This window comes from Paroedura picta, chromosome 9 (assembly GCF_049243985.1).
Source record: "Paroedura picta isolate Pp20150507F chromosome 9, Ppicta_v3.0, whole genome shotgun sequence".
NCBI classification, from domain to species: Eukaryota; Metazoa; Chordata; class Lepidosauria; order Squamata; family Gekkonidae; genus Paroedura; species Paroedura picta.
This window is the reverse complement of record NC_135377.1, coordinates 31,616,024-31,644,004: the sequence shown is the minus strand read 5'-3', so window position 1 is coordinate 31,644,004 and position 27,981 is coordinate 31,616,024. Positions and strand designations below refer to the sequence as shown.

At 43.1% G+C, this 27,981-nt stretch overlaps 1 protein-coding gene across 7 annotated transcripts in view; it reads right to left on the bottom strand.

Moving 5' to 3' along the window:
* The window catches only part of NCOA2 (nuclear receptor coactivator 2), a 164,847-nt gene that overhangs the window by 129,106 nt on the left and 7,760 nt on the right, over positions 1-27,981 (bottom strand). For all 7 annotated transcript variants that reach the window (XM_077352186.1, XM_077352181.1, XM_077352188.1 and 4 more), the window contains exon 2: positions 25,307-25,386. The gene's annotated coding sequence lies outside the window, so the exon portion shown is untranslated. The remainder of the gene's footprint in view (positions 1-25,306; positions 25,387-27,981) is intronic.

Sequence of the window (27,981 nt, the reverse complement as noted above, 5' to 3'; positions counted from 1 at the left end):
TCCGTTCTCATAATGCTAAAATATAATTTATTTGAATGCAGCCACACAGTACTGGATTTAGAATTTGGTATACTGTATATTTTAACTTTTCCTGCATACTATATGTACATATTAACACACTTACATAGGCATGCTCCTAATCCAGCATTCAAGGTCAAATACTGTGTTAGGAATACACCTAGGTTAAGCATAGTGTCACATATCAAGGACAGTGGAAAGGAAGAGGGGAAAATGCGAGGGATTTGTGTATCATAGGTCAAACTGATGACACATTGCATTTTTCTCTCCCTCTTATTCTAAAAAGCTGGCATACATGGTCCTCCCCTTTCTATTTCACCCTCAAAATCACCCTGTACATTAGTTTATCGTACAAGATACTCACTGGCTCAAGGTCAGCTACTGCCTGAATTTGAACTTATTTTTCCTAATTCTATGAACAGGCCAAATATAATGTATATATAGTTTTAATGTTGCTTCTAACATTACCCCATTAACTTTCCCTCCATTTCTATTTATTAAATATCCATTATTAAATATTTCATCAAACACAGCAAATAAATGGGGAGGGGGGATAACCAATACTATAGGTATGACATTACTTATATTGTAGCATGAACATTTATATTCTTCAATTAAACATAATGGATATTTACTTTTTACATTATTTCTAGAAAGCTCTGGGCACTTAGATGACAAGTAAGTGAACTTGCTTAGTGGCCATATGTACACAGAGATCCAAATAGAAATCCATTAAGTTAACTTCCTGACACAACACTGCAAAAAGCATGTGTGTTGAATAACCAGAGATTCTGTTCAATTTTGGATAGCATAAAGCTAGAAAAAACAATAGCCGAAGTCTTCTTTTCACATACATGAATGTGGCCAGCTTTATTTAATTAAGCCTATGTACCTTCTTACCCACAGTATTATTTTCCATCTCTATCTCCTTCCATCTTGGATGTAGTGACCAGCTCATATCACGCCACACTTAAGAGTTCTGCAAATCTGGTTGGAGGGTATTTTTAGTATGAAATAAGTTAGCAGAAAAATATGTAGGAAATTAAATACCAAACTTGCGTGCATTACTGACAAAGTGGCACAATGTCCTAAAAGAGGTGGCCCAACTTCAGAGAGAAGACAATAGAAATCCAGAAGGAAAACTGAATCAAACACTGTAGACTCTCAAGATACTCTTAAACATTGTCTTCTTCTGTCTTACCACACTGCTTTCTAACAAGAGTGATACCAACTTTAATAAAGTACAGTATTTTATTGGTATCATATACCTAAGTTTCATAACACAGAATTAAGCAAACACTGTATTTCACACACCTCCTCCCAGGTAGGCCAAGCCTTTCCTTTCCTTTCTTATTTGGAAGTCTTCCTACATCATGGGAAATTAATCTGAATCCCTTGCTTCTCTCCGAGACTGAAACACCACATGTTTTGTTCCTATTATTACTTTGTGCCTATACCACAACTGCACAGGCTCTCCCAAAGCCTATTCAGTAATCTGATCATGAAATATTCCTGCTCTGTTTTGTATCCTTGAACAAAAGCTCATCACCTTGGACTTCATGGGAACTCTTGTTTGGGTCCCTACTTGGTCCTGGTAAACTCCAGTCTGCTGATGTAAAGATAAGCAGAGGCAGGGCACAATGCTTTCCCCAGAAGTACCTTTCTCTTCAAAGTAGCCGATATAACCCATTTTCCTTGGTATAATCTTGCTCCTCCCAAACTTTTATCATTATCATACACTTCACAGTGCTAGGGCATGTGGAATACTTGCTTTACTGCAGATATTCCAGTGTCTGGTAGCATATGTGCAGTCAGTATTGTTTTGACTGCATTAGTTTTATATCCTTGTACATAACAGCTGTCACATCACTACTAGCCATGGGCTTTCAAGGCAACTGAGAAACAGAGGTGGCCTGCCAATGCCCTGTTCTGCCGAATCAGTCCTTGGTGGTTTCCCATTCAAATACCAATTCTGATTAGCTTCTGCGGTCTCATGAGTTCAGGCTATAACATTCAATTTCTTTGCTTCTCTATCCTATTACAATTAATCTCGCTCTCCCTCTCTTCTCTGGTTCAATATTCTAAATATCATCGTTCTATTCTAACTTCTAAGAGTTTTGTTCATTTCTTTAGAGAGAATGGGGTGTTTGCCGTGGACCAGCCAAGTCCAGCACAGCCAAAAGGTGCAGAAGACTCCTGAGGAAGAGGCAGTCAGCAGACCTGACGCCAACCCACCATTAGCGGCAGAGATAATGAAAGAGGTGGGGGCCATAGCAAGGAATCAGAACACTGGTCTCTCAGCCTTCCAGCCCTGGTTTGGCAAGAGCCAGCCAGTTGCCAGTCAGTTTACTCCATCACCAGAGCCTTGGGAATTTGTCAGGGGAAGATGAGAGACCTTCAAGCAGCAGAAGACCAGCACAGCATTAACAGTGAGGACCAGTGATTGCTGGAGCAAGACTGAGGCAGCTGGCATGTTCATGATGTACTACAGGTATTTAGGAGTGTGGTGCTTAAAAGCAAGAGGAAAGGGAGTGGCTGCATGGAAGCAACTTGTCTTTTGGCTGCTGACCTTGCTGTCAGTGCCCTGGCTTGACTTCTTCATCTCTAACCCTGGTTTATACATCTGTAACTTTGTTTTTGGAGTTTCCTTTGAACTTGAAGCTGTGAGTATTGTTTAACCTGTGCCTGGAACTATTTTTATGCCTGACCCAGGAATTGCATTACAAATTCTGACATTGGAAACTGCTTCTGTGTGCCAGTAAATGGGATAGTGTCAAACACATGGCCCTGACCCATCCAGGGCTCGTATCCAGCCTGAGCAACTGGCACAAGGGAAGGCAGAAGGATGCAAGGGGGGGGGAGGGTCCACATGGTGAGATGTGTGTGGTCAAAGCTGTCCAAAAACAGGAAATTGCTAGGAGGCAGGCTATGAGGCTGAGTCAAAATAATGTGTGGGGAAATAATAGGAAAGGTGGAGAAAAGATACTGGTCCCCCCCCCCTCTTTCTATCTCCTTTATTCTCAGCTCAGCAAGAATTGGCAAAGCCACTACAAGGAGGAACAGAGCCAAACAACCAGTGATGTCACTGCTGCACCAAACAGGGAGAGCAGGCACATGGAGTGGCAGTTTGATGAAGGGACAGGGCTGGTTGGGGAGAGAGGAGGAGGGCCAGCATGTGGGCTGGGAGGCAAGAGGACTGTCTTGTGTATGCCGCTCTGAGATGAAAGATGTCCCTGCCTTGGAAACAAAGGGAAAAATGGAGGAGTGGAGGGGAAAGGGGGTGTGGCTATCACTGCCACTCATCTGAACCACCGTGGAACCAGGAGGCAGAGTGAGTGTCAGGAAGGGTGGGGGATAGCAACTTCCCATCTCCCCCACAGTTCATGAAGGGAAATAGGTTGCTGGAGGATAATAACTGTTCCTTGTAGATTTCAGAAACTGTCTCTCTGATGGACCTCCCCCTCAGACCCACAATTCCTGTGCGATATACAGGAGAGATGAGCACTGGCAATGGGGTCAGCAGGAGATCAGAGCTAGGTTCAGTCCACCTCCCCTCTTGTCACTATAGTCATACTTGGCTGTTGAGGCTGGGTGCATAGGGAAGTTATTGAAAAACTACCGTAGTTACTTGCAAGGAAGATGACTTATCTCCTCAAAGAGCTATATATACAAAAAGAAAGTAATGTGTATGAAAATGTAAGACCCCCCCCCCCTTTGTGCTATCCCTTGGGGAAAAACCTAGTCTTGAATATGATTAAATATATGGGGCTTTTGTGGATTCTCCAGTAAATCAATTGCTTTCGTTCATAGGAATCAATTGCTTTTGTTTGTATTTTGAATAAAAAATAGTAATGTTAATTGGGTTTGCTATGTCATTTATGTTTATTTCTTTGGTACCTGACATTACATTTTATGGCACTCATGGCTTGATCTGACAAAGAAACATTTATGTGAGATCTGGCCCTCCTAACAGATGAATTCGATACTTCTGCCTAAGAAGCATGTACTTTCTTACCAGGTGTTAATCTAAATCTTCAGTTCCTTTAGAATAGCAAAGAAAGATAGCAGAGGGGAGGTTACTCTCTTATGCTTGTGTCCTAATTTACTCCTGTAAACCAATTAAGAGATGGGCCTATTCACATGGTGATGTGTTTGCTACATGTTTCTACCTGACCACATAACATCCACACAGAGGATGATTGTAATTTACATGCTTTAGCAGTTTAAAGGGTGATAAGAGAATTTGCTCAGTTTATTTAAATATAAATATATTAATTGTTGCCACAATGATGCATGTGTGTGTGTATAATTAGATACATATATTTAAAGCTTATACATGATTCCTAAGATTTATTTAATGTGGTTAATATTGTCTAAAACATTAATTACCAACAAAAGATTTTTATTTCCTACAAAAAGGAGAGAGCTGAAATTTTTTGTTCAGATTCCCATAGCTTCAAGAAGTGTTGTTTTACACATAAGCACTCAGTGTAAATTTAATGCATCTTATTGTAAGCCAGGCAAGCAAAACTGCTTCGGTTAAAAAAAGAACTCTTGGGCAGTGAGACCTGCCACTAGAGTTTTACACGGTAATTAAATCATTACACCTGACAGCCTTGACACATCTACAGAATGCGAGACCAGAAACGGAGTTTCAAAAATCAATATAGGTTGCACATTTTTGAGACATGACCAGGAGAACTGATGAAGTAAAACTGACTGTAAAAAACAGCTATTTAAAATTCAGACAGACAACTTCAAATTCGAGTGTTTCATATTGCACATCAAAATATTTGGCAAGTAAGAGCAATCCTAAACAAGGTTGCTCTGAACCCTTTATGTGTATTAAGTGCTGTTAAGTCACTTCCGACTTATAGCATCCTTATGAATGTCCTATCATTAACAGCCTGGAGCAGGTCTTGAAAACAGAGTTGTGTCTTCCATGACTGAGTCAATTCTTTCATGTTGAAACTTCCTCTTTTTCTGCTACCTTCAACATTTCCTTGCATTATTGTCTTTGACTCTTATCTTCTCCAAATGCAACCCAGGGACGATAGGCTCAGTTTAGCCATTTTAGCTTTGAGGGAGGTGCCAGACTTGATTTGATCTAAAACCCACTTACTTAACTGATCTTTTTGGCAGTCGATGGTATCTGTAAAACTTTCATACCCATACAAGTAATGGGGAATACTATAGTATGAATTAAATTGTGGTTGCATTATACATCCTTACACTTAAGACTCTCTAGCTCCTTCATGGCTGCCCTTCCTACTCGCAATTTCTTTCTGATTTCTTGGTTGCAGCCTGACTTTTGGTTGATGGAAGAAAAAGCGAAAGGTATGGTCTCAAGCAAAAGCTTTACAGCTTCTTTTCTGTCTTTTCTGTTATGTATTGCAAGATGCTTACATTTTCCTGCATCTCTTTTAGAAAGAGGCAGCATGACTCCAAGCCATATAGATATAGCACAGAGCTGGCATTTCAGCAGTTAATATACCACTGAACAGAGCACAACAATTCATATTTGTAATATTAACCACTAAATCAAAGAACTCGTGGGAAGATCATCAATGTGAATTTTCTTCTCCGTCTAGCCCAAACTGTGGCTCTCCAGATTATTATTATTATTATTATTATTATTATTAGATTTATTTCCCGCCTCTCCCGATAGGCTCGAGGCGGGTCACAACAACTAATCCCATTAAAATTCCCATTAAAACATCACTCTACTAACATGGCGGTTAAAAATCCCATCCCTCCCCCAATTATTAAGAGGTGAAGAGGAAAGGATAGGGGAGTAGCGTACACTCCAACTCCTAGGGGGGGAGCGATGTCCCTGATTTGCTGACCCCAGCCTCAACCATAGACCTGGTGGAAGAGCTCCGTTTTACAAGCCCTGCGGAAAGCTGACAAATCCCGCAGGGCCCGCAGATCACCCGGGAGCTCATTCCACCAGGTAGGGGCCAGGACTGAAAAAGCCCTGGCCCTGGTCGAGGCTAGGCGCGCTTCCTTCGGGCCGGGGACGACCAACAGGTTCTCACCCGCAGAGCGTAAGGCCCTGCGGGGGGCATAGAGCGGTAGGCGGTCCCTCAGGTATGTGGGTCCCAACCCGCGTATGGCCTTGAAGGTTAAAACCAAAACCTTGAACCGGATCCGGGCAGCAATTGGCAGCCAATGCAGCTGCCTCAGCACCGGCTGGATGTGGGCCCTCCAAGATGTTCCAGTGAGGACCCTGGCAGCTGCATTTTGTACCAGCTGTAGTTTCCGGATCAGGGACAAGGGTAGGCCTGCGTAGAGCGAGTTACAGAAATCTATTCTGGAGGTGACTGTCGCATGGATCACTGTGGCCAAATGGTCAGAGGACAGGTAGGGCGCTAGTAGCCGGGCCTGGCGAAGGTAGAAAAATGCCTGGCCCGCTACTCTCTTGACCTGAGCCTCCATAGTCAGGGAGGCATCAATGGTCACACCCAAATTCCTAGCTTGGGGCACGATGGTAAGTTGCACCCCTGCTAGGGTGGGTAAACGCGCTATCTGTTCCTGCCCCCTTCCCCCCAGCCACAGGACCTCCGTCTTGGAGGGGTTGAGTTTCAGGCGACTCTGCTCGAACCATTCTGTCACTGCTTCCAAACATCTGGCAAATGGTTCCGGGGGGGAGTTCGGGTGACCGTCCATTAGGAGATAGAGCTGGGTGTCATCAGCGTACTGATGGCAACCCAGCCCAAAGCTCCGTACCAGCTGGGCCAGAGGGCGCATAAAGACGTTAAACAATGTGGGGGAGAGGACCGCACCCTGAGGGACCCCGCAGGGGAGTCTATAGGGCCGCGAGAGCTCTTCCCCCACAGCAACCCTCTGGGACCGGTTCTGGAGGAAGGAGCGTATCCAGCACAAGGCTGTGCCCCGTATCCCCGTACCGGCCAGGCGATGGACCAACAGTTCGTGGTCCACGATGTCAAAGGCCGCCGATAGGTCTAAAAGGACCAACACGGCTGACCCGCCTCTATCCAGCTGGCGACGGAGGTCATCCAGCAGAGCGACCAAAACCGTCTCCACCCCGTGGCCAGGGCGGAAGCCAGACTGATATGGGTCGAGTGCTGAAGTTTCCTCCAAGAAAGCCAGGAGCTGGTCCGCTGCCGCCCTCTCCACCACTTTGCCCAGGAACGCTAAATGCGACACTGGGCGGTAGTTAACAGGGTCCAGCGGGTCCAGCGATGGTTTCTTCAGGAGAGGGCGGACCACCGCCTCCTTGAGCCGCTCAGGAAACTCTCCCGTACTCAGGGAGGAGTTGATGATGTCTCTGAGCTGGCCTCCTATCTTCTGGCCACCTCCCTTGAGGAGCCAAGAAGGACAGGGGTCGAGGGGGCAGGTGGTCGCCCTGACTGAACCTAGCAACTTGTCCACTTCAGAAGAAGAGAGCCGCCTGAAGCCATCAAACCTCACTACCAATGGCGGCCAACAGGTCTCCAGTTCATTCACTGTATTAATTGTGGAGGGAAGGTCGCGGCGGAGTGACAAGACTTTATCCGCAAAATAGCTCGCAAATGCCTCGCAGCCGATTTCCAATTCTCTAGTGTTTTGGCGCCCCTCAAGGGCGGTAAGTGATCTAACTATCCTGAATAATTGGGCCGGGCGAGAGCTTGCGGACGCGATTTCCGTGGCAAAAAACTCACGTTTAGCCACTTTCACCGCCATCTCATACGCCCTCATAAGCGTGCGATAAGATGTTCTTGTAGCCTCGTCACGAGTCTTCCGCCACACTCGCTCCAGTCGTCTCACTTCCCTCTTCTTCTCCCGGAGCACCCCCGTGTACCAGGGGGCCCGTTTGAGTCGAGGGCAGAGAGGACGTTTAGGGGCGATCTCATCTATGGCGGCCGTCAGGCGGGACTGCCAGTCCCCCACCATGGCCGCAAGTGAGTCGCCAGGAGGCATCGGGTCCCGCAGAGCATTCTGGAAACCGAGCGGATCCATGAGTCTCCGCGGGCGGGCAAAAATACGCCCGCCGCCCAACTGGGGAGGGGGTGGCATCTCGAGCCGGGCCCGCAGGGCATAGTGGTCTGACCACGGCACAGCCAAAGCTGTATCCAGATCCACCTCTATCCCGGAGCCAAAAATCAAGTCAAGCGTGTGGCCGGCGTAATGGGTGGGCCCAGCAACAAATTGCGAGAGCCCTAGTGTCGCCATGGATGACACCAGGTCCCCGCCAAGTCCTGAAGAGGGCGCGTCCGCGTGGACGTTGAAGTCACCCAGGATTAGAAGCCTGGGGAACTGCAACGCCCAGGCGGCTGCCGCCTCCAGCAGGCGGGGCAGGGCATCTGGCTGGGCTTTGGGCGGACGATATACCAGCCAGATAGCCAAGCTCTCGACCGAGCCCAACTCAATACCGACACACTCCACCCCACCGATTTCCGGCCCCGGGAGAGCCCTGTAGGAGAGAGCCTCCCGGACCAAGATTGCCACCCCCCTCCTCTCTTGTGGGTCCGGGATTGGTGAAGAACGGAGTATCCTGCTGGGGCCAGTTCTCTCAAGGCCACCTCCTCTCCATCTCTCAGCCAGGTCTCCGTTATGCACACAAGGTCAGCCTTTGACTCCGCAAAGAAGTGTTGCAGAGTCGCAGCCTTGTTCTTGATCGACCTTGCATTGCACAAGACCAATGTCGGACCCACTTTCCCCTTAGCCTCCACCCTCACATCCCTGGGGATGGGACGGAGGTTAGAAGGGGATCGAGCACACCCAGAGCGCCGGTCGTGTTTCCACGGCCGGGCCCTATACGGGACACCAGTGCTCCCAACCCTTCTCTTGTCCAACCTCCTCCCCCAGCCATAGCGCCCCTGGCCTGTGATTGTCGGGATCCCGGCCCCTCTATATGCTCCCCCCCCTGACCAGAACTCCCCCTCCATAATTCCTCCCACCTACCCCCCCAAGAGAGGGCACTAATACACCTAAACTAGGTCCTTCTCCCTACAACTACATCCCACCCTAGCCCGCCCAGCCCGCTTACACTATCCCACCCAACCCCACCTCCCCCCACCCACCAATTCTAGTAGCTAGCGAGAGGGGTCCGATCGCAGGGCGAGATCCCGCCTATCTCAGGGGCTCTCTCTGTCCTCCGGCCGATCCTCTCTACTTAACTGACCTAACCTAATCTCGAGCCTCTCTTGGTGAAGATCTCAAAAATCACCCTTCCATCCACAGTAAGTCAGTATTGACAGCAATAAGAAGGAGCAGGTCCAAATGATGTTCTGGCCAGAGCTACTGGGTGGAACCAAAAGGGCAAAGCTAAACCCAGAGACCAAGCTCTGGGAGATATTCTGGTTGCCTCTGGGTGGCAGTCTGGGGACCAAATTCTCCTCTCCTCCAGTCTTGGCTTCGCTCTTAAAGTGAAAGCACCAAAGGCTTTCCCGTCCTCCAGGTCGCACTTCCACCGGTGAGGGATATCCTTAACGACCGCGCAGGGCCCTGGGCAAGCCGAACTCCGCCAGGGAGCCTCCTCCCGTTCCCGCGCTGGTCCAAGGACTGAGGCACGACCCGCGACTCTTACAGCAGGCTCCCCAGACTCCAAAATGCTCAGCCGCCGCCGCCGCATTCTGCGCCAGCCAGGAACCAAGCCGGTGCCCAGAGAGACCTGCCGCGAGTAGTTCTTTCGTCGTGTTACCCTCCTCTCCCAGCGAGCGCCGATTTTCCTCTTCTCCCTGCTGCAGCTGGATGGGGGAGGGATACTCTGGGGGCTCCAAGCTTAGGGAAAGGGGCGCGCAGCCCAACAGACGGAGAGAAGATCTTTCGCAGGGCCCCGTGCCGTCCTGGGACCCTGTGCTGCAGTCTGGCACTAGCTCGAATCGCCCCCCAGAGCTCACGTAGGTCCCCTTCCCCCAGCACAGCTGACTCACGCTGGGGTGGCCTCCGACGCGAGCTCGGTGATGTAACTGGCGTTTTTGCTAGGCCGCTGTTATCTCCTTCTTTGCGCCGCTGCTTCCTTGAGGTTGCTGCCAAACCAACTCTGCAAAAGGGAAGGGGGGGGGGAAACTAGCCCCAGTCCCCCAAAAATTGCCAGGGGGAGAGTGCCTGGTAGTTTTTCAGGCACTCATAACCAGTGGTGCCGGGTGGAGCTCTAAACTCCTGCATCCGGCACGGCCGCCATGTTTTCCATGTTTTAGATGACCATGAACTACAATTACCATGAGCCCCTGCCAGCTGGCAATTGTAGTCCATATGTCCATTTGGAGAGCCAGTTTGGCCTCCCCTGCTCTAGCCATTACCAACTGAGTTTGGTCCACTAGGTTTGGTTTGCCACAAAGAAATGATTTCAGTGGCAGATTTAAAAGGAAACATGAAAGCTTTCAACAGTCTCTGAAAAGCAGTTCTGGATACCTTCAAACTTCAAATTCAAGTGGTTATTTTGATATTCCCTAGTTGCAGCTGGCACAAAAGTCAACATTCTGGGGGACTTTGATAAAAGAATAAAAAAATTTTCTTGAAGAAATATGAACAAGACCTCTGCAATACATATATAGAAAGATTAATCTCATTAATTAAAAGGGCATTTTTACGGCTATTGTTAGCTATCGCTACAGCTATGTGTCATGGAAATAAGAATCCTAACAGTGATAACTCAAGTTTGCTTGCTTGTCTTTAAAACAGCAGTTCTCAACCCAGGGGTTGCAACTCTTTTGGGGGTCTTTCCCCAAGAGTTGCCGGGGCCGCCACGCAGCCACCATCCTAATGGCGTGAGGGTTGCGTGCTCTAGTGGGCTTCAGCAGCTTCGGTGATAATGGAAGCCCGAGGTGGCCAGCGGTGTGGAGGGAGTGGTACCAGCTGGCCGCCTCAGGCTTCCATGATCGCCGAAGCAGCTGGAGCTCATAACCCTACAAACCCTTTGCTTCACCGAGGCCACTGTTGCCACGCCACTGCACTAACAGCGGCAGCTGCGGCGACCCAAATGGGGTCGCACCATCAGGTAGGTTGAGAACCACTGCTTTAAAGAAATTCAAACAATATCCATACACTATGTCAATGAATAGTTCAGTGTTGAACAAATGAGTTCAATCCCCTGCATCTCTGTATATTTTTAAAGGGTGCTGGACCCTAGAGAGCTACTGTCAAGTACAGAATATATTATTACCAATAATGTTTGCAGAGTACTTTACGTAACTCATCACCTGTCCTTTCTTTACAAATCAGAAAGAGCTCTAGAAAAATGAAGCTACTTCAGTTTGCTATATCCCACACCTATCTTTTTTATTACTGGGCTGTCAAATGTGTAGTAGGAATTGTCCTGGAAAGAGCAGATCCTCATTCTCTATTGTGAAGATGATTCCATGCTTAGGCAATCAGAAGCAGGGCATATGTACTCTCATCTCTAAAGTGCAAACAACCCCACCATGTCTAACAGTAATGATGTGCCTGTAGCAATGATACCTACCATTACAGCTAGCCAGTTGTAGTGCTAATCCAAGACCTGAAACCCAACTACAACTATCATTTCATTAAGTCACTGCATAAAAAACTAACCACTGCAATTATCAGGTTATACAACAGACACTATCCTTACTTGCATCTGACAGTTCCACTTCCTGGACAGTACTAAATGTGCACCACACAGCACTAACCAAATATATGCTTAAACATTCTGAAGTATAAAATTATCTCAGCATTGAATACTTATTTCCTGAACAGCTTCAAACATACACAAAAACATATAATACACAACCCTTTTCAAATAGAAGTTAACGAGAACATTATTCTCAATATACACAATATATAAGTCTTACTAAACCAAATAAGTAGCTAAATAAGTAGCTAATAAGAGCTGCAATACCTGTGGGATTCGGATTCCAGATAATTGGTATAACGAGTCCTTAAAACTGTGCCTGAAAAGATGCTCGTTTTTAAGTGAAGTAATCAACAGATCACATACAGAAAAATGCTAGACCTGCCAGGGACTGAATGTTAGCCTTCTAGAGAAAACCAGCAGAGTGAGAAGTTCAGAAAAATCCACTTAAAAAAAAACCCACATACCTACTAACATTTCCAGTATCTCACCATCATGGAACATACACTTCCATCAGTAGCACTTGCTAAACAACTCCACTTTCTCAGAGCTTGTAAGACAATTCATTTTTTTCAAAGTTACCTAGCCACTGAACAGCCTTATATTCTAGAACTTAAACATGATCCAGTATTATCTTAGAAAGCCTAACCAACATGGGAGGAAAAGGCAAAACCAGTCTTTTAAAAACATTAACATAGTCACATCAAAAATATTTGAATCTACAGAATAACTGATTAATAGGATTAGCCCAATATCTAATGAGAAGAGCTGTAGTGTACATCAGGGTTAGTCAACCTGTGGTCCTCCAGATGTTCATGGACTACAATTCCCATGAGCCCCTACCAGCATTTGCTGGCAGGGGCTCATGGGAATTGTAGTCCATGAACATCTGGAGGACCACAGGTTGACTACCACTGGTATACATGATTGAACAGAATATGAAGAGTGTCCTCCAAGGGGCATCTGAAAAGATTATATATTAAGAACTTCTGGAATTTTTCAAATACTTTCCTCTAGCATCCTGACTGGCCCAAATGGAGACTTCCTGGTCCTTTGAGCATACTTACTCTCTATCTTGCCTCCACAACAGACTGAACAGAACAGTTAAACAGGACTCTCTCTCTCTCCTCTTCCTATACAACGTTTCTCTTCTCCTTCTTAATGAAACTATTTTATTATTTTAAGCAGCTTGGTGCTTTACCCCTCTTTGCAAATTTAAAGTCCACCCACAAATTTTGCCACACATTTTTATTGTGTTTAATTTACAACAGAACAGTGGGGCAGTAAACAACATTAACTTCATATCATCATACTGAATATGGCTATGAAACAAACACATCTAACCTTGTCGCAGTGTAGGATAATGCAAATAGCAACATAAAGGCAACACAATAACAAGGACTGAGAATGAAATATTACATTGTGAAGATATTAAGTAGTTCAACATCTATGAAGAGATCCATTTGGCTATAAAGTATTCCACGGCTGAAAATCAGCTTTAGAGAAATGTGTAGGCCTGTTTGTCAACTATGAATACAATCACCCCAAGCTTGTTCACAAGCTTATTACCACTTTAGTGAAGCTTTCTTTTATTTGAACAACACTAACAGAATTGGCCTACGATTCCCAATGTAGAAGTGAAACAAGTCAAGAGAAGTGCTGAATAGTATAGGTTTCCTGATAAGCAGACCATATTTTCCAAAATATGTAGAAGCCAAAGACTTCATTTTGGTAGTTCAGAACTTTTTGGGGAGGCCAGAGGGTGAAAAAACAGAGCATAAGCAACCATCCTGGCATCTCCCCCCACCCCGGACGTCCTGTAGTATCAGTATTTAGAAGGGGACTAGCCACTACTTTCATAGTTCAGACACAACGCGGATCTTTGCAATTCTCAGAAAAAAAACAAAGGTTGATCGATAACACCTCATGCTGGGAATTGCCGTTTCTCAGTCTTTGTGACCTCAACCTACAGCAGTGATAAATACCAGATTCCATAGTCATGTCACTATCTTCTCATTATCCACATCTTGCTTCTAAAAGCTATCTATATTAAGGGAGTATAGCTTGAATTAGGAGACTGATTAGGTAACTATTACTAATGGTGAGCACTGACTCACAAAAGCTTACTGCGGAATAATTTTTTTAGTCTAGAATGCCAGCTGACTGTTGTTTTATTCAGTTCTGCCAAGATTACCAACACAGGCCCCAAAGTCTAAGAATCCAGTGTTCTTACTGTTCATTTGAAGTTTCAACTTGACACATTTTATTAACTTGCCTAAAACATACCAGAAGGAAGTAGGGGTGCCATCTCCAGGCCACAGAGCTCAGTTCCCCTGGAGAAGCTGGCTGTTTTGGAGGTGGACTCTATAACATTATAACCTCACGGAAATCCCTTTCCACCCCAAATCCCACCCACTCCCAGATCCACCCCCAAAGTCTCCAGGTGTTTCCCAACCAAGAGCTGGCAGGCCCAGAAGGAAGCCCAAATTAGTCATTCCCCCCCCCCTCTACAAGAGCTGGCCATTTTTGTTCAGGCTGCTTGGCAACTTGCTTTTCTAGAGAGAAGCATAGCAGACAGATGCTCCAGTTTCCATCCAACATGCTTCCCAAATCAAGACAGACCTTGGTCCATTATAGGTCACTATCACAATCTTATCAAGTATCTTCTCAGCCAATCAGCAATAGTAATGCAAACATATGTTTAACAGAATATTCTCTACATGCCCACAGTCCTGAGCATCAGGTAGCTTAGCAGAACCCAAAATCAAGACATATATAAGAAATTTTGCCCATTTGGGCAGGAGTAGGATCAAAACAGAGTTTTATCAGAGTTATGGTTAGAGTCCACTTGATTGACTACAACATTATTTTCACAACAGCCCCTCAGCCTGTTGGTACTGTTCCCATACAACAGCCTGTGCTAAACATCCTACAGCTACAGGAAGTGAGAGCATGGAACTACTATTTGCATAGTCACTTCTGTGAACACAGCTTCAAAGAGCACCACTCCTCTTTTAAATGCCAGTCATACAGCATTTATTTTGGTGGTGGGGGGGAATTGCTTACTCCTCTTTTTCTTAATAATAAACAAGAGTTTATTATATTTCCTCTGCAGTCTCTCCATAACCTCAGCACATGTAAAATGAGGTATTCTGTTAGGAATGCTACAAACACTTAAAAAAACTTTCCTGACACTGCATTTTAGACCTCCATCTGTTCTGCAGAGCAAACAGGAAGTATAATTAAAAAGAGAGCAAGAGAAGGGGCCCAAAGAAAGGTTTGTAGTACAGTCTCCATTCTCCCCCCTTTGTGAGCAAGAAGCATGAAATACTTGTCTTCAATAGTAAACCACATTCTCCTCACAGCAACAGCTAAGTAGTTATATTGAAAACAATCCAGAACACACATTTAACAGGCAAGAATAATCAGATTATCACATGATTACTATAGATATCAATAACCCTCTAAGTGCAAACTGGTTATATCTGTGTTATATGTATACACATGCTTTAAGCAAGGCATAATAATTTAATGAATGCATGTACCGGGCACAAAGTTGATGTTTCCCCCATCAATAGTGTTACTATCACAGATTATCCAACGTCTGTTTACATTAGAATAATCAGTGTGAAATTTGCAGCCTTTCTAGATCAAGGATCTTTTCCTTTCGAAGGCCCTGGCTGGCAGGCCTTTCCTCATTCATAGATAGGCCCACAATCTAAAATAGAGACCCAGGAACCAAGCCTTGCAACAAACCTGTAGACCAATTTAGCCTCCATATTCACTCAGTCAATTCTATAACAGCACCTACCGTAATAACTTCATCGTGGACACATCCACCAACATGGTATATGCCACCATCTGTCAAAAATGCCCTTCTACTCCGTTTCTCATATGAGCAAGGCAGTGTCCCACACAAAAGAATAGACACAAATCTACACTAGTAAAATCAAAGTATTAAAAAACTGTGGTATACAGTTTAATCTCCCAGGCCATATATTTTATGATATAAGGTTCCCCTAAAAAAAGGCTACAAAGGGAGAATCTAACCTGAAAGTGCTGATTTAGGATCTATCAAGATCCTAATTCATTAATACTGTCTCTGACTCAGGCCTGAGCAGACTTCAGTTTCTTCACTCTCTAGGTATTAATAACTCGATGTGATCTACCCTTTATAGAGGACACATATTTTATTTCACTATGCCCATTCCTTGATTGCATTTTATGTCGATCCAACTCTGAGCATCTTCTACAATTAGGAGTGGCTCTCACCCATTCTGCATGGAATGATTTTTCTTCACCTGATTATTCTTTCAAACAAACGACCCTCTCGTCATAAGACTTCCCCCACACCAACTTGACGGATGCTTGTCACCCCTTAAGGTGTCACTGGACTTCTGTTTTATTATCTGTAACAGATAACAGGCATCTGTTATTAGGATCAGTGAAGTACCAGTCAACAACTACCTCTCAGACATGGTTCAGATGTTTTCATGTTGTAGTTGTTGCTTCTATTCAGGGCTAGCATGAAAATAGCTGTCACCAATTGCTGGTTCTAAACAATGCCGCTGCATCTTGTGGAAATAATGGATGTATATGTCATCCCAACAATAGGAGACAGGGTGTAAGAAGCATGGTTTAATGCAGCCTTTCTCAAACTTTTGACTATTGAGTAATCCCTGAAATATTCTTCAGTCTTCAAGTAACACCGGAAGTAATGCCAGCTGGCCATGCCTTAAAAGGGACCTCTTCTTGGGCAATGCACCAATATCCTCTCATACTGAGAATACTGCTCTGGAGTTCAGAGGAGGTAGGCTTCTGGTAGTGGGTGATTCAATAATTAAAAATACAGAGAGTTGGGTCTGAGGCATTTTAACTGCATGCTGCCTGGTGCAAAGGTGAAGACTCTGCATGCTGTCAAGGTAGTGCTGTAGAGCAGTGGTCCCCAACCTTTCTGAGGTTGGGGACCGGCAGGGCATTGGGGCGCGCCCGCGCGGGCCACGCCCACGCATCGTGCCGCGCCCCCGAGCCGCGCCCGCACATCGCGCCGCGCCCCGTGTCGGGCCACGCCCCGCGAGCCGCGCCCGCACATCGGGCCGCGCCCGCACGGGCGTGGCCCGGCCCCGATTCCCTCTCCCCGCCCTGCCGCAGTAAGAAGCTTCCAGGGCCGCAAGCTTGCGGCCTGGGAAGTTTTTTACTGCGGGGGGGGCGGGGAGAGGGAGCCGCGGCCCGGCGCCATGGCCTTCGCGGCCCGGCACCGGGCCACGGCCCGCAGGTTGGGGACCACTGCTGTAGAGGTGTCAGCAGTCATGGTGCACATTGACACCAAAGACATTGAGGAAAATAGCCTTGTGGTCCTGGTGGAAAAATTTATGCATCAAGTTAAAGGTCACAACCTCAAAGGTAGCCTTCTCAGAAATGCTGCCAGTTCCATACACAGAATCACAGATCAAGGGTCTCATGGATGAGGAAGTGCTGCCAGGAAGAAGGGTTTGAATTTGTTAGGAACTGGGGAACTTCTGGAACAAGCTTCACTTGAACCAAAAGGGAACCAGGCTGCTGGTGATAAATATCAAGACAGTGGCAAAGCAACTTTTAAACTAACTCAAGGAGAAAATCAACAGGAACTGGGGAGCCCTCAGTTCCCAAAAAGTCAATTCAAAGGGATGACTGTGTAAACACTCAGGATAATACTGATAGGAACATAACAAAACCTGGAGTGAGAGTAGGATGGCAATGAAGGCCATGTATGACAATTAAGGGACCAATGAAGGTGAGAGTTGTTGGAGAGAAAAATACACTGGAAGTTTCTATATCCCAATGCTAGAACTCTCCAAGCCAAGATAGGGATGCTGCAGTGATTTAGATATGTTATGTATCTTGGAAACATGGTGAATTGAAGAAAATCGATACAATACTATCATTCCTGGGTATAAGCTCTATAGGCAGGACAGGGGGGGACTAGTTGGTGGAAGTATTGTGTTGTACATTAAAGTGAGCATAGAACTTAGAGAATATCAGGAGAAAACTCCCCAACAGAAGCAACATGAGCGGAAATACGGGGTCTTAGGAACTACTGAAAAGTAGGAGTGTATTATTGCCCATCTTATCAAACTCTTGAGGATGATCTTGAGTTGGAGAAGGAAATAAGGGAGAAGATGAAAGCAGATAATGTTATTATACTATGAGATACTACTCTCAAATTGACTGGGTAAATGCTCAAGTCATGCTGTAGAAATGAGATTCCTAGACATCATAAATGACGATTCTAGATCAGCTGGTCACAGAGCCAGAGGGAAGTGATTGGACTTGGTTTTGAATAGGTCTCAAAATTTGGTGAAAAATGTAGAGATCGCTTCACCTATTGGAACACTAAAAGCATCAATAAACATTTATGTAAATTTATTCAGAGCAGGAAACCAGCCAGAGAAACAGTTGGGCTCTTGGACGACAAAGGAATAATCGGATTCCTAAGGAGGATAAGGAGATGGCAGAGATGCTCAACGAATTTGTGTTTCTGTGTTCTCTATGGAAAGCGTCAATTCAGTGTGCTGCAAATTCTATATTAGGGATTATTAGGAAAGGTACAGAATATAAAATGGATGGTATTATAATGTCCCTAAATGCATCTATAGATCTCATTTGGAATACTATGCACAGTTCTGATCACCAAATCTCAAAAATTGACATTTCCAAACTAAGAAGAGTAATAAGAGGACAAGATGAACAGGAATTTGGAGATCTTCCCCATTGAGGAAAAGCTGAAGAGTCTGAGACTTCTCAGTTTAGGAAAGAGATGACTAAGGAGAAACAAAGGTTTATAAAATTATGCATGGGGTGGAGGAGACTGCACAAAGATAATTTTTTCCTCTCTCTTCCCAAATACTAGAACTCAAAAGGCATCCAATGAAACTAATGGGCACTAGATTCAGGACAGACAAAAGGAAATATTTATTTACACAGAAGACGATTCCTCACAGGCTGAAAGCAGGAAGGGGGTTCATATGACATCCAGGCTGGTACCCTCCCTGGCCCGGTGCAGACTTTCATGTTCAGAGGCACTAAACCTCTGAATCTCAGTGCCAGGAGACAAAATCAGGGGAAGGCCTTGGCCTCTATGCCCTGTTGTTGACCCTCCAAAATAACTGGTTGGCAATTGTGTGTGGCACGGTGCTAAACTATATGGACCTCTAGTCCAGTGGTCCCCAACCTTTTTATCACCGGGGACCACACAAAGCTGGGGACCACTCACTGGGGACCACTCAACGCCTTTTACTGAGGCCCGGTGGGGGGGGGTAGTTTACTCCTCTACTCTCAACCACTGCCCTAACGCTCTCTGATTGCTATGGTAATGTTTAAACATCCCTTCAAAATAAGATACAGACACGCCACAACAATGAAGTGTGTTGTAAAGGGTTGGGGGGGATGAAGTAAAGGGCGGGGGAGGGGAGAAGGCATCCTTCAGGGCCCACCTCCAATTAGTTGAAGGCCCACAGGTTGGGGATTGCTACTCTAGTCTGATCCAGTATATGGACCTCTAGTCTGATCTTCTTATTTGTTTTTAAGAAATATTTTACTTGAAGATGATAATTAAATCTCATTAGAATGGTGATTTAAATTTATAATAACGTTGTGATCAGCAGTTCAGAAGAACTACTGGGAACAGTCAGGAACATTTCAGTACAGATTGGGGCATTCAGATACATCATTATTTAGAAATGTTGTCCACAATCTTCCATCACAGTACCAAATGAGTAAGCACATGCATGGATTTTTACTTCCAGAATCAAGCACATTGCAAAGGTTATCAGTTAAAATTTTTGAATATCTCGGCAGAAACTCAAAAATAGCAAAGTCAGCTGTAGTTATAGAGAAGTACATTTAGATTGTTTAACAAGCTGCTAGATAACCAGAATGGGAAAGTCAAATTTCTGAAAGCCAAGTCAAATCTACTGGCATCCATCCAAGAATCACTGAAATTGTCAGGCTCTGTATTTAATTAAACACTATTTACTGTCAAACAGTCAGCTGGGTTGATCTTTCACTATCCTCAGTTAGTATGGCTAACAGCAGACACGGGGGAGGAGGGGGAGATCATATCAAGCACTGCTGAAGATACAAGGGGGTTTGGTTGTCCTGCTCTTGATCTCAGTAGCATTCACAGGCTCCACAAGACACTACAATATCAGATTTTAAACACATGTATTGATTGATTTGTCACAAATGACAATTCTTTCTGCTACACATTTGTGTGTGTACGTATACACAGAGCTACAACTGTGCTGTCCACATAAAAATAGCCATGATTTAAGGGATTTTCCACAATGCCTTACCTACAACCCTTTTAAAGTGATATTCTAGTTAAGCTAAAACAATGTTATTTCCCATACATTACTCAAAAATTGCCATAGATTAAAAATATTTAAGATTGAAGGACTTATGAGACAATGTTAAATACAATGTTTTTCAAGCAACCCTACATACTCCCGTGGCAACTGATACACTCACTTTAGTCAAGAATGTTTAATATGCACTTTGTTTATTTGGATATTAATTACTACTACTCCACATCCAATGGAAGACCAAAGTAGTTTATACTACTTCACCCCCTTACATTTAGGCTGAGAGTGAGTGAATGGCCAAGGTCTTCTACAATGGTGTATAGATTCGAACCTGGGCCTCCCGGGTTCTAGCCCATCATTGCTAATACTAGTCCACATGGCTCTTTAGTTACAGACACTGATACAGAAATGTCTGGTGTAAGACAAGATGGTTTAATCATTTTAATTTATTTCAGTAAGCACAAATAATTACAAAATCCCATGTTTCAAATGGGGCCTGACCCACAGAAAATAATATTGGTTTGCATAAGAAAGTAAACAGGAATTAATTATCTATTATACCTAACCTTGTCTAGCTTCCCACTGTTTATCTGGACTTTTATATACTCAGATGCTTTGAGCAGCTTTTGTTATTAAAGAGATAAATAGTTCCTTTGCAGAAAAAAAGAGAATATAAATAACTGGCTGTCGGGTATCGACAGCAAGGCTCATTCCTACAAGTGACCGGCTCTAGCATCAGTACCCTTGGCTTCTAATAAATAAATATAAACAGCCTTTCAAACAGAGGGACGAGAGAAATACCCACACATATGCTCCCCATCTCAACACACACACACACAGTATTTCACATCTATGGCCCAATATATTTTTAAAAATCTAACAAAAGAACTCCTTTAAAATGCAAAAAATTCTACCAGTGCAATGGCATGGACAGGTGTCACTCTAACTCATGTAAGCTTATATATACCATAATAAAATCCTTAGCTCATAATTTAGAGAAAGTCATGCCTAAATCTTGTTGAATTTATCAGGACATTCTACTCGTGCCTTATAAAAGCTCTACTGATTGTAAAAAGTCTTTGGTTCTCTGGACTGTTGCAGCAAAGAAACAAAATACAAAAACAGAATTATGTGATACCTTAAAAAGTAACAAAGCTACCTGTTGGTACATTCATAAATATCTTCTGCAAATGCATATTTAGCAGTTATATCATGAGTGCGAACAAGTGCTGACATGCACATTTTGAACTGACGTTTATGCCAAAATGTGTACTTGCAATGGCTGCACAAGCAGAGTCTGCAGTTACTGTAGTTTAAAGGACCATATAAATACCAAGCAGCCATCTTTAGGAGGACAGAACATACGTGCACTTTAATTTTAAAAAGCGTGAATATGAATAAAGGATTAAACAAGGCAAGTTCTTTCGGAAAAGCATGTTGCTTTCTTCCTCTCAGCACAGAATATTTTGAAATGATCTGATTGTAAAATGTAAATTACAGTTTTCCTTTTCAGAAAGAATTGTATCCTTCTGTTATTCCAATTGAACAATTTGTTACATAAACATAATACCTGCATTTCATAATGTATAAGACAAATCACAGATAAGGCTCGCCATATGCCCAAATGCGGAAGCAGCTACTCATATTATCTTCTTTGGTATTTATATACCTTTATCATATATTTACATGAATGACTGGATGGAAGGGAATCAACAAAATATTAAGTCTACTATCCAGTTTTTCATTTTGCAACACATTCAAGGTGTCTAATGTATCCTACAAGACATCTTTTTTTCTTAGATTTGGTACAAATTTGCTACACAGCTACAAAAACTGGGCCAGGAGTTCTTCTGTAACTGTTAAAATGAAATGCCATCGGCAGGCTGTTTAATCTACACTGATTTCTACAAATTTTGGTATCCTTTTACTAAGAAAGTTTATACCTCACTTAGGTGATGCAATCCTTCCAAATGTCTCTCACACTGTTCCTCAGCAAGTTCCTCCAAGGTATTTCATTACTGTATTTTGCATCCCATGCATCTGTTCATGAACTTATTTTAACAAAAGCTATATATCACTTTTTCACAATTCCAAACAGCATTACAATGCTACGTCCATCTTGTGTTTGTGGTTTCAAGTGTACAAATTCAGAGCGAATGCACCCTGACTTTATAAAACCGAGCCACCAGTGTCCATCAATAAAATTCTCAGTACAACAATATTGTACTTCAAAAACCTGGAGTCTCTAATGGTTCCCATTTGCCTAATTTAAATCCAAACTTTACATTTGCTTCCAACCCATGTGACTATTTTTTGCATACTTGCATAGCAGAAATTCTCCTCATTCTGATTACACCGTGAACCAACTTCAAGGTCCAAGAAGAAACTAAAAGTGTTCACCAAGTAGAGTGGAATCTTCAGACCAGACTTTCAACTTCCTAAACCAAACCCATTCACATCAACAGCTCAAGGGAAGGGAGATCCCACACTACCTTTTATACGTGGTTCATAGCATCCATGCTTGAGATGCCACCAATTCCAATACAAAACTCAACCATGTGAGCAAGCTCTTTGAGTGGTAATTTTTATTAGAAAAATTGTTCATGAAACAATGTATGGGAATGTGCACTGTAGCATAACATTCTAGAATGACAATTAACCATGATCTACATTGTAACACAATGAATTAAAATTGGCTGTTCAGTCTAAGGAAAAATATTTTACTCTGATGGTGAAGTATCGTAACATAAAAATATGACACAAATGGTCATAAACTATACTAGAAAATTGCCATAGTATGAATGTTTAGAATCCAAGCACATGAATAGATCTGGATTATATTGATTATTATACAATATAAAGGTTTTATTTAGTTGCAGAACCAAAAGAATGAATTTCCAGAAAAGAAAACAATGTATATCTTTTGCATTGGCTCTTTCCACTGCAGAATCCCATGTTGCATCCCATGCCATTCCACAGGGTCCCTCAACTTTCTAAAGATACTTTTCAAGGAGCTCAGAAGGTGGCAGTGGAAAGAGGAAAGTGGAATAGATCTATCCTAGGTGTACTGCTTGTAAGTCTTTGGATCCAACCAATATTTTAAACTGTTAGAGCTAGAAGTTTGCATATTACACTTTTTCAGAAAATGCATGATTTGCAACATGGCAGCCTTCATTTTATAATGAATTATTTTTCCATTTTATAATTAATCATTGATCATTGATGAAATCAGTCTTTAAAAGTGCTGTGATTTAAATCAATGATTTTTTTCTGCAGCCAAGTTTTCTGTAAATTAAATCCTAGAGTTAATGACAATTAACTTAATTTTTATCACTGTAATGACAAGTATCTTTCCAGACTCACATACATGAGGGAAATGCTTACATGTGAGAAAAAAAATAAAGAGTAGCAAATCCAATTACTTTAATACTTAAGTGGCTCGTTATTTTGGAGAACATAATTATTCTCTATTCTATGGCTCTTGTGCCACAGAACACAAATAAGACATTCACAGCAAAATAAATTGCTTTATGATATTTTCTCCCAAGCCCCCCAGTCTTACTTCCACTGGCATAGATTGAAACCTGTTCTATAAAAGCAAAAGAGCTGTTCTTTTTGAGGGGAAGTGCATTTTCACCAATTAGTCTTTTAACTACAGCATTCAGTATCACATATTTCATCATTCCTACGAGTTTCCTGAAGCCCAAGACAGGCTTTTCGGGAGTCCAAGGGATCACAGAAGACTGAGGGAGGCACGAAAAGAAACCTCCATAAGCTCCTCTTGCCCAGTCGCAGCCAGCTGCCTTTCAGCCATCTTGCTGTGCAAGGCCTTCAAATGGAAATGAGGTTGCTTCACTTTATTTTGCTCTTCCCCAGGCAACAACTCTCACAAGCCTTCAGTAGAACCTGCTTCTCCTCCTCAACCATCATCAGGAGCCTCCCCTTAAACCACCTCATCTCCACACTTTCCCAGTTATCACACAGTTCCAGGCCCTTACTGAGAACTTGGCCAATCCCTCACGTGGGTGACGCCTCACCTTCATAAGTTCTCCCTATCACTTTCATTGGCCTCTATCACCTTTCTCCATTTCTGGCTTATCCCTCTCAGTCAGGGTGTAGAGGCAATGAAAAGGGGCTGCTAGCCTCATGGCCCAACCTAATTTTCAGCAGGTCCAGTAATTCCCAGTAGGCACTGCCTTAGAACTGAGCTGCCAGCTGCTGGCTCCTTCCCCTTAGTCCATCCCCATACTGGCTCTTCATGACAGCTTTTCCCTCCCCTCTGGCTCTCCTGACAGCCCTCTCCCCACTGTTCAGTCAGCCTCCACTCCTCCAATGACTTCTAGAAAGTGGTGCCCAAGTAAGGACTCAACGGGCCCTCCCTATTATTCATTCCAACTTCTGGCTGGGCTGTTGGGGACCTTACCAGTTCATGGGACTGCCTCCCAGTCTTCTTTCAGGTGTCCCCAAGGAGGCCTAGACTGGCTCCTCTCCTGGCGGCCACTGCTACAGGTATACCAGGGTGGCTGGTTATTAGTGCACCTCTGCTACCTTTGGCACCAGAGATTCCCATCAGAGCAGCTTCAGTGGGGCCAGTTTCAGTGGCCTTAGTGGGCCCCAATCTGGTGCTTGCTCCACCCATGAGCAAAGCTGCTATTACAGTTCTTTGTGTTCAGTTCAGGTCTAAATATAAAATGAACTGGAAAGAAAAGCTTCACAATTCATTTTTATGATATTCATCTTAATTTGTTATTTATTTTTTGCTTTTCAGTTCTAAACTATGTCTTTGATGGCCATAAAAAGAAAATTCCAATAGGAATGTACATATAGGTAACATGACTGGTAAAAATGAATTCTTTAAATTCCTGAAGCACTATGCACAAGAGCAGCTTTGGGTAGTTAATGATGATATACTCTGAAGGTCTATCTTCAATGAGCATATCCAGTGAAATTTAACATGATTGTAGCTTTGATTAGCAGCAGTCATATATATATATCTTATAAACCTCTAATTTTCAAAGCATTTTGACATGCTGTATGTGAAACATAGGCCCAAAACCCACTCGGGCAATGATGCTTTATTGTCATAGAAATCAAAAGGCAATCTATGTGTCAATACCTGACTTTAGGGTCCTGACATAAAGACAGTAACTGTACAACAGCTCTCTGGTACTCCACGAAGGCACCATTATATGCTACATCAGCTCAATCTATTCCTCATTCTTTTGCTTTGGTGTAACATTAGCCAACATACTTTAGCTAATCCATTACTTCAATCTGGTAAAATTCCAATGAGAGAGGGCATGGCATGAATAGAAAATCACTGTCTTAGATCTGTGCAACATACAAACTGAAAACCACATTTTTATTTATAGTGTTATTAAACATGCATTATTTGAATATAACTTACCAAGATTCAGCGAGGCAGTCAAATCAGTACTACAGGTTATGTGTCTGAAAGCTTCACTATTCAAATACATCTCAAGCCAGCTAGAACAAAAGAAATATATATATCAATATTATTTTATATAGTAGTATCACCATTTCGGTATTTCCAACCCCATTATATAACAAAGCTTTCTTAACTATTGTTCTCTAAGCATTTCTAAATAATTCTATTCATATACAAAATATTTGCATAGTGCATTCCATATTCACATTAAGTTTCCTCACTACAAAATTTCAGCATCCTTATTTCATTGATATTATTAGAGACTTAGCCAGGTCATAAATTTATTTCTATGAGCCTCTTGTGGCGCAGAGTGGTAAGGCAGCCGTCTGAAAGCTTTGCCCATGAGGCTGGGAGTTCAATCCCAGCAGCCGGCTCAAGGTTGACTCAGCCTTCCATCCTTCCGAGGTCGGTAAAATGAGTACCCAGCTTGCTGGGGGGTAAACGGTAATGACTGGGGAAGGCACTGGCAAACCATCCCGTATTGAGTCTGCCATGAAAACGCTAGAGGGCGTCACCCCAAGGGTCAGACATGACTCGGTGCTTGCACAGGGGATACCTTTACCTTTACCTTTAAATTTATTTCGTTCAAAAACAACTCTAGAATTTTTTTAAAAACTGCACATGAACATAACTGCAGGTATGTTTTTCCTGGTGCATGGTCTGAGCCAAACAATAATATTTTTCACTTATCAGCTTAGCTGTTAAGAACCTAAGTGGAAAATCTATTTAAATATCAGCCCAGATGAATACAGACAGTAGTTTAGTCAAGCTGTCTTTCTCAGTCCTTCGGTAACGTTATGATAATCGTGACCATACTTCATTATTTTAAGTAGTTCTATGAAGCATTTTCAGAGCTTACAAAATTTCTGCCTGAAGTGATTTATAATATAAACCAGTACAAATATAAGATATTATACCAATTAAAATCCATCATAGAGCAACAACTAAAAGACAACAAACTAATCAAAATCCACATCATATGTAAGAGCACTATTTGCAACACTAAACTGAAATACAAGCAATAGATACGACTTAATATCAACCCAATTATTTAAAAAAACTTTATAAAATAATAAAATCGATAGCAAAAATTAATTTTTTAAAATATTAAACCACAAAGCAAGAAAATCTACATTTAACAACAAATTAACAAAAGCCTTGAAGAAAGTTTTGAATCCAGCATAAAAAATTAACACATCTAGCAAAAAATTTGCACATCACGCATGCAACAACTTAAAAGACTTGCTTCAACAGCAATCTGGATTTCCTTTAACTGCCTGTGGGCAATGGCTCAGAACTTAGTTGAGTTCTGGCCATTCACCCAGTGGCTTCATGAGGATGTTAGAAAACAAAAGCAAAAAGGACCACAGCTGCATCTCTGCTATTCACCTCCTCACACTAGCATTTTCTTGTACATCTGGCCAGACAGAACCATATCTACCACACCATGGTGTCCCCACCCCCATCTCCATCAATCAATTCAGATCAATACCACGGTACTGAAGCTATTAAGAGAATCTAAATAAACAAAAATACAGAATCAAAAGAATATTCCTCATACAAATTCTTCCAGAAAGTCATTTGGCATGCAGATAATTGCAATGTGGGACACCAAAACAGCTTATCTTCTTTTTTAGAACCAGGGACAATTAAAAGGCTTCCCAGCAAATCATTTGTAATACTGTATGATGTTAGCCATTCAATCTTTTCTGACTCTTGGCGATCCTATGGGTCATCTGTTGCCATGTTAAACATACCTGAATACGGAAAGTAAATGTCTGAATATACCATCTGACCTTCGTGCATTCAGTAAGCCCCAGTGAAATCAGTGCAGCTTATTCCCTGGTAAGATAGGATTAAAGACCAAGGCCTGATTCACAGATGCTGAGGAACGAGATGACTGAGATCTTAAGAGGTAGAATAGACTGCACTTTTCTGACAAGAATCACATTTTAGTATAACGCCATAAGTTAAAAACTCCATACAAAAAAGAAAACCAACATAGCCCAGCAAATGGAACATTTCTGCCTGCTGCATTAGTTTGCATGGAGACATTATGCATGGAAACATTGTGCAAAGGAAGATCCACAGCCCATCCTACCACTTCATTCTCTAGTGAGTGAGTGAACACAGCATCTGTTCAAAATTTTGAAAACTCTTACCAACACAAATGCTGCAGATTTCCAAAAGATCTAGTCTACACATGCAACAGAATGAGGTAAAATGGGCTCCACTACATCAGCTTATTGGTACGGAGAGTCACTTTTAAACATCTAAACATATGATCCTTCACATGCAATCTGGAGTCGCACAGTATAGTCTACCCCCTTAGCTCTTTGCCATACTTTTCTGCACATCTAGACCAAGCCATAAAAGCAAGCTCAATTCAAAATTCTACAGCACTCACAGTTCTTCCCAAAGCCAGAATTCAATAGGATGAGAGTTCCAAGCTCTCACTAGAATTAATATAATAGGGCTGGCTTATAAAAGATTTCCAGAGGCAAATTGCAGGTCTGCCAATCCACATGTTCTAATAAAGTGAGATGTGAGGTGAAAGTAATTCTACTAAGTAAAAATCATGTGGTAGCAGTCACTGTATAATTTAATCAACCAACTGATAACATTTCTATCTC